The 7,548-nt window shown below is 33.3% G+C and overlaps 1 non-coding gene across 1 annotated transcript; it reads left to right on the forward strand.

Annotated features, from left to right (window-relative positions):
* Positions 1-6,975: 6,975 nt before the first annotated feature.
* On the forward strand, positions 6,976-7,139 carry LOC111816820. The gene has a single exon (XR_002821148.1). It is a non-coding gene; the product is annotated as a U1 spliceosomal RNA (small nuclear RNA).
* The last annotated feature ends 409 nt before the right edge of the window (positions 7,140-7,548 follow it).

The following is a 7,548-nucleotide window of genomic DNA, read 5'->3' on the forward strand; positions in this document are numbered from 1 at the left end:
AAATCTTGGAAACAACCAAGATGCCCATCACCCGAGGAATGGTTGAGAAAGATGTGGTATTTTTACACAATGGAGTATTATTCAGCTATTAGGAATGATAAACTGCAAGCCTTTATATTGAAGTGGATGCCACTTGAAGATATATTCATAAGTGAAGTAAACCAGACATCCATGTGTAAATATCATATAGTTTCCCTAGTATAAGTACTGAAAAGAAGAAATACAAATGGAAAGGTATAATACAATTGAAAGGAAAGCAGGATCTCGAGGACTAACTAATCAAGAAAGGGAAAGGAGAACTAGTAAACATGACAATGTCAAGTCATACAGTTATATGTGGAAGATGGACAAGGAAATGATCCTGAGATTGTCCAGAAGATTTTTGAATCTAGCTGTTAATTGGAAAGATTCTCATCCTGACTAACTATATATACTGATACCTGTGAACTAAGCAACCGTATTGCAGATGGTAATCTGTAATAGTAGTTTCATGCTTGGAGTGCCTGACATTCTGGTCTTCTGAATACAGGCTGCTTGTCATGACATGCTATTTGCTGCTGTGCTCTCAGATAGATGATTGTTCAAAAAGTAGGATGTTGTGAATGAAGGTAAGAGACAGGAAAAGGAATATTGTGGGACTGTCCTGCTTCATGGTCGTATATGGTTAGATTTTTGGACTTATGTGTAAACATAAGTATATAATTCTTTATGCCTATTTTTTAAAATATCTTCTAATTTTTAAATGTTTTTTCATCATATACTGTAGTGACTTAAATTTCAACATATCAATACTTAATGGAAAAATTCCTGTTCCATGTTATGCTTAAGATGTTTGATATTCAGACAGATAGTGAGGTTAAGCTTAACAGCCTAAGTGGTATGGTAATAACAATAAGCTTGTCTTCTGGATTTTTAACAACCTAAGTTTGCAGACCAAAATTGGAGAAAAGGGCGAGCCCCAAGGAGAGCCAACATTTTGGCCCTAGCCTTCCAAGATCAATTAAGCCTCAGACATATGAGAACTTGTACTGTAATGTCATGTAACTCGGTAGTGTCCCAAATTTTCATATCAAGGACATTATCGGTCCAAAGAGGAAAGTGATCAATGATGTAGAGTGTGCCTAAGGAGAGTCACTTGGAGAGAAAACATTCTCTCAGGCTTTCACAGAGAGCACATTGGCCAAGCCATGGCCGTGACTCATCACATGGCTGACACTGACAAAGGTTCTACAATCTGAGGTACAGAATGTCAGGAAAAATCCTGAGGGGGTTTCACTGACCTCATCAGACCCAAAAGCTATAACTCTTGTTGCATATGTCCTGTTTTACCTTGTTCTTAACCATCCAGCAGAAAAGTATAAAAACGAAATATAAGAAGTAAAGCAATTCTGTTATGTTGAGCTGTAGGGGACTCAGGTCAACAATTTGTGACATTGCCAGTGAAGCAGAAGACCCAGTACTACTATGGGCTACTAGACTCTTAGAGTATTTTGCTGAGTTAATACACCTATAATATTCAAATAACGGAACTTAACAAAAAAAGGGGATACAGATGAATGTCCATTTTGTATCTGTGTATTCAAAGTGGTTATGATAAATATATAGTTACATTCTCTTAATGAATAGAGGGATTTGTTCTAATGGTGTTTCTTAATAGGATATTATGTCCTCATCTTGTACAGCAATTAACCATTAGGAAGAATGTATGCAATATGTTATTTATTGAAACTGTCCTGCCAATTTGGTTTGAAACTGTCCCTTTGCTATTTGTTTCTCAATAAAATTATGGAAAAAAGTAAATAAAATAAATTTTTAGAAAAAAAAGATAAAATATGCCTTAAGCATCAGATTGTTTCAAGCTTATTCCACAATATTGAGTGTGTCATTCAAATTCAAAAGCAAGGGGAAATGGCAAGGGAGAAAGTATTGTAATGATAGACTCAAAGTGCTAAAAGAATAAAAAAAATGATACCATAATATTTTTCCCAGTATGCATGTTCTTTCAAATGAGGGAGGTTAAAAACTTTCTTACAAAAAGAAATCATTGTGTTTGGTATCATTAGACAGTGTATGACAAAAAATACTAAAATGAGTTCTTCAAATTAGGGAATATCGAACGGCAGCAATATAGTTTATGACAGTCATTGGAAAAGGTAAATACAGAAACACAAAGAGAATACTGTATTATTATAACAGTGATGAACAAATTACGTTTCATTATAATACAAAACTACTGAATTACATTAGTGGATACAGAGAATAATAGATGTACATTGTGATATCAGTCACATAAAACATGAGTAGCATAGAATGTGTTAAGGATAGACAAAGGTCTATAGGTCTAAATGATGAGCTCAAAATGCATGTTTATAAGAGGGCTAATGTAAAATGCAAAAAGAACATACCTAAAATATCACACCAAAGAAAACATAAAGCCTATCAATACAAAACAACACAGTATATAGGAAGATAGCAAGTTTGGAATCCTGGGGCCAATAAGATAGCTCAGAGGTCTGAAGCACCTGCTTAGGCAAGCTTACAGAGACACAGGGCACCTCTGTTTGATACCTGGCACCACATGCCAAGCCAGCCCCACCCTCAGGGTGGGCTGAGCTGGCCAAAAAAAAAAAGAGAGAGTGAAGAAGATAGAAAGCTAGAGATAAAAGTACTAAAAGACAAACCAAACAATTAACAAAATGGCAATGATAGACTTTTCTATTAATTACAATTGATGAATTGAATTTCAATAAATATATGAAATATGACTAAGTGGATTTTTATTTTATTTATTTTTTGTTGGAACGGGGAATTGAACTCAGGCCCTTGTGCTTGCCAGGGAAGAGCTTATTCTACTGAGCCATCTCCCTGGCCTCAAAGATCTTCCTGTCTCAGGTTCCCGAGTGCTGGGATTACAGGCATGTGCCACCACACCAGGAAACTTGAGACCCTCTCTTTATTTTAGTTTTTACTTTTTTTTTTTTTTTTGCAGTACCGGGGTTCAAACTTGGGACCTTGCAATTGCCAAGCAGGCGCTTATGCCACTGAGCTATCTCTCCCTAGCCCTGTAAGTGGATTTTTAAAAGTACATTATGTCTAAGAATGTTACTTTAGATTCAAGGCTGAAAGTGAAGGGATGTAAATAGATAGCTTATACAAATATTTATCCAAAGAAAGCAAAAGTATCCATACTTACACCACACCGAATCCATAATTACTCAACTATTCTAAATGCAGATTTAGTCACAGTATAATGAAAAAGGGATCAAATGAATAGTAAGATAAAATTAACATTTGTGCAATTAGTATCAGAGCACCTAAGTATATAAAGCAAATATTAATAGATATAAAACTGCCCCAGCTTCAGTAATAGAAAAATATCCAAGCAAATTTCTTTTAAAAATTATATTGACAAGTACATGTTTGTAGTCCATAATGTTTACATTTCTTGTATGGAGGTGGTATGAGTACAATATACATCAATTCCTTTTTTTCATCCCCTTTCCTTCCCTCCCTCCTCCCTTCCTTCTTCTCTTGGTTCTCTTCCAATTGGAGAAAGTTCTGTTTCCCTATTTTCTTGTACCTATCCTTTTATGCTCTTTGTTTATCATTTTTGTTTCTCATAGAAGAGAATCCATGCTGTATTTAAGCTTGTGTGACTGATTTATTTCAATGAAGCATATGGTTTCAAGGTGCATATGCTTCCTACAAATGACTCAGGTCTAAATTCTTTTATGGCAGAGTAGTACTCCATTGTGTTTAAATATATTTCCTTTATGTATTCATATGGTGAGCATATAATCTGTATCTAAGATTTCCGTATTTCAGTTATGCTTGTATAAGCATGAGTATGCATGTATTTTTAACATCTTTAACTCTTTTGTGAAGATACATAGAGGGGAAATAACTGGGTCAAAGAGCAGACTTGAGCAAAACTGTAAAATAGTCCCTATAGACATATAGAACATTACATTCAACAGTAGGAGATCACATGCTATTCTGCTCAAGCATACATAGAACATTCTTCAAAACAGTATATTAGATTAGAGAATAAATCTCACTAAAGCAAAAATCATACAGAAGATCTTTTCTGGCCACAATATAATGAAACTAGAAATTTATAAGAGCAATATAACATGAAAACTAACAATATATGGAGACTAAACAACACATTCTCTGACGACTATTGAGTAAATGATTATATTAATAGAGAATTTCTAAATGACACAAACAAAAATCAAGGCATAACAAAACAAACTTACAGGATTTAGAAAAAGTAGTGCAAAGAAGGATGTCTATAAATAGAAGCACCTAGAGTTAAAAAAAAATCTCAAATCAACAACATAACTTTATACTTAAAAAAAACCAGAAAACAATTTTTAAAACAAAAGTCTTAAGTTACTCGAAGAAAAGAAATAATAAGGACTAGGGCAGCAATACAGAATATTTCTGTGGATCAAAGAAATCAAATAGAGAATAGAAAGGAAACTGAAGGAAATCAAAACTGACACTTTACTTTTAAAAATATAAACTACATCAACAAACCCTTAGATGAACTAAAGAAAGAAAGAGTTCAGACCAAAATAAATAAAACCAGAATGGAAACACTGAAGTGTTAGAGATAAGCTTTATCAATTTCATCCAAAATAATTCTATTTTTAGTAATAAACACAAATTATATTAGTTCAGACAACATCAGGTACATTCTGGGTGACACAGTCATAGAACCATTAGTTCAAATGGCATGACTTTCCTGTTTATAACCATGAGTTATAATTGATGTAGTATTTGATATCTTCCTATGAGCAATATTATAACCCTGCCCCATGTCACTGTTATTGTTTGTCAAATCACTCTTATTTTTATACATTACTTACATTTTTTCACTATGAGAGTTATATATAATCACAACAAAGTAGAAAATAGATAACTTCATCTCTGGTTTTAATACTTTTTCAAGAACAACAATTACTGGATATTGCGAAATAAAGGTTAATAATTGAGAGCATTCTGTTTTAGTTCCTTCATTTTATAAAGTTGTACATTAGTCCTTATATATTTGTATTTTGTAGCTATAATTTTATTTTATTTTTTAATTTTATTGACAAATAGTAATGAGACAGTTTCAAAACAGGTTAGTTAGGACAGTTACAATAATTAATACATTGCATTTTGTTGTCTTCGTAGTAGTTATTCATAGTACAAGATGCAGACATGATATCTTGTCCAAACACTAGTAGTACAAATCTTTCTTCTCATTGTATTAAGAGAAAGTTGCTATATATCTATCTTAACTATTTGGTATATACAGATACAAAATGATTCTTCATTTATATCCCTTTTTGTTTAGTTTTGTCAGAGAAGGTTATTCCGTTGCCATTTAAATATTCTAGGTACATTAATTCAGCAAAATAATCCAATATAGTCCAGTAGTCCATAGTAGTGGGTTATCCATAGGACTGGCAAAGTCAGAAGTTGTTTACTTGAGCATTTTATAGCTCAGCATATTACTATGGCTTTACGTTTTATACTTCATTTTTTAACTTTTCTCCTGGATGGTTAAGACCAAAATAAAGCAAGACCTTTATAACAAGAAATGTAACTTCTGTATCTGACATGGTCAGTCAAATCCCCTCAGAGTTTACCCTGAAACCATGTACTGCAGTTTGTAGATCCTTTTTCAGTGTCAGCCATGTGGATGAGTTACGGCCATTGCTTGACCAATTTGCTCTCTGTGAAAGCCTGAGAGAATGTTTTCTCTCCATGTGACTCTCCTTAGGCACACTCTATAGCTAAATCTTTAATAAACAATTTTTATCCCCCCAAAATTAAAACCAGAACTGAAAGGGAAGTTTAAAAAAAGCCTCAGGAATTAAAAATACACCACAAAGAATTATTATGAAAAACTACATGATATTCCCCCAAAATGGCTAACTGGGAAATGGATAAGTTCCTAGATACCTGTATCTTGCCAGTGAAAAAGTAAAAAGAAGGGACTAGGGATTTTGCTAAGTGGTAGAACTCTTGTCTAGAAAGCTGTAAGCCCCGGGATTGGTCCTTAGCACCAAAAATAAAAAGCTAAAAAAAAAAGCAAATGAAAATGACAAATCTAAGCTAAACAATAAGAAAGAAGTTGAAGCTGTACTCAAAAACCTCTCAACAAATAAAAGCCCAGAAGTAAAATGTATGACAAGTGAATTCCATCAAACATTCAAAGAATTGCTGCGAATCTTTATAAATTCTTCCAAGAAGTAGAAGGAACACTTTCAAACTCATTTAATGAGACTGGAATCATCATGTGGCCAAAGCAAGACAAAGGTACTGCAAGAAAAGCACAAGCTAGTGTCTTTGTGAAGTGTACATGGAAAAATTCTCAGTAAAATGTTAGCAAGCTGAATGAAACAGGACATTGAGAAGAACATATATTTTGCCTAAATAGGATTTATGTCTGGGATGCAAAACTGTCACACTATATGTAAATCATTCAATGATACATGCCACATTAATAAATGACAGATAAAAATCACATTATCATAATAAATTAAGAAAAATCATTTGCTACATTTCAACATTTCTTTGTGATAAACAATATTTTCAACACAAAAGGGGGAGCTTATATTCACATACATATAATAGAGATCATTATGGAAAGCCCAAAGTTTTGCTTATCATTTTCAGTTAACATAACACTGAAAAATCCTATTCTGAGCAATTAGGCAAGAGAATGAAGTAGAAAATAAAAGACATTTAGAATGGATATAAGAATTAAATTAATATCCCTACTTCTAAATATGTATTAAAAAGAGAATAAGGGACTGGGGAGGGGGAAGAAAAAAGAGAATGGAGGAAAAACTGGAAACAAATCCTTTGTAAATAGCAGGGTAAGAAGAGATGAAGGGAGGGGATGTGGAAAATAATAAGTAAATATGTACATGTACAAATTTCCTATGGTGAATATGATCATTATTCAGGAACTGAAAACATGGCTGGCAGGGGAGTTATGAATAGTCATGAAGGTAGTTTTCCAGGGTGAGACTTAATCATCTCACTCCAGATGTGAAGACCCCTGTGATTTCCCCACATGTGAGAACCTTGATTACATAATATGTGGTAGTGGGGGACTGTATTTGTGCTTTCTCATGTTAAAAAAAGAACTGAAAACATCATACCACAGCACTGTATGTGCACCCATATTTATAGTAGCTCAATTTGTCTGCCAGATCTTGGAAGCAACCCAAATGTCTATCAACTGAGGAATGAATAAACATCATGTAATTTTTTATACAATGAAGTATTACTCAAATATAAAAAAGATAAACTCCAGGCTTTAATGGGTAAATGGATGCAACTAGAAACCAAACTTATAAGTGAAATGAATCAAAGCCACATGTGTAAACATCTTATTGTTTCCGTAGTGTAAGAACTTGAACGAGTAAATAAAATCTGAAAGGTATAATAGATTTGATGAAAATGAAATAAACTTCTCAAAGGGAAGGAATAATTGGGATGAGACAAAGGAGAAAAAGGAAGGGAAAAATGTACATGTTTATA

This window comes from Octodon degus, unplaced genomic scaffold (genome assembly GCF_000260255.1).
Source record: "Octodon degus isolate 3935 unplaced genomic scaffold, OctDeg1.0 scaffold00041, whole genome shotgun sequence".
NCBI lineage: Eukaryota > Metazoa > Chordata > Mammalia > Rodentia > Octodontidae > Octodon > Octodon degus.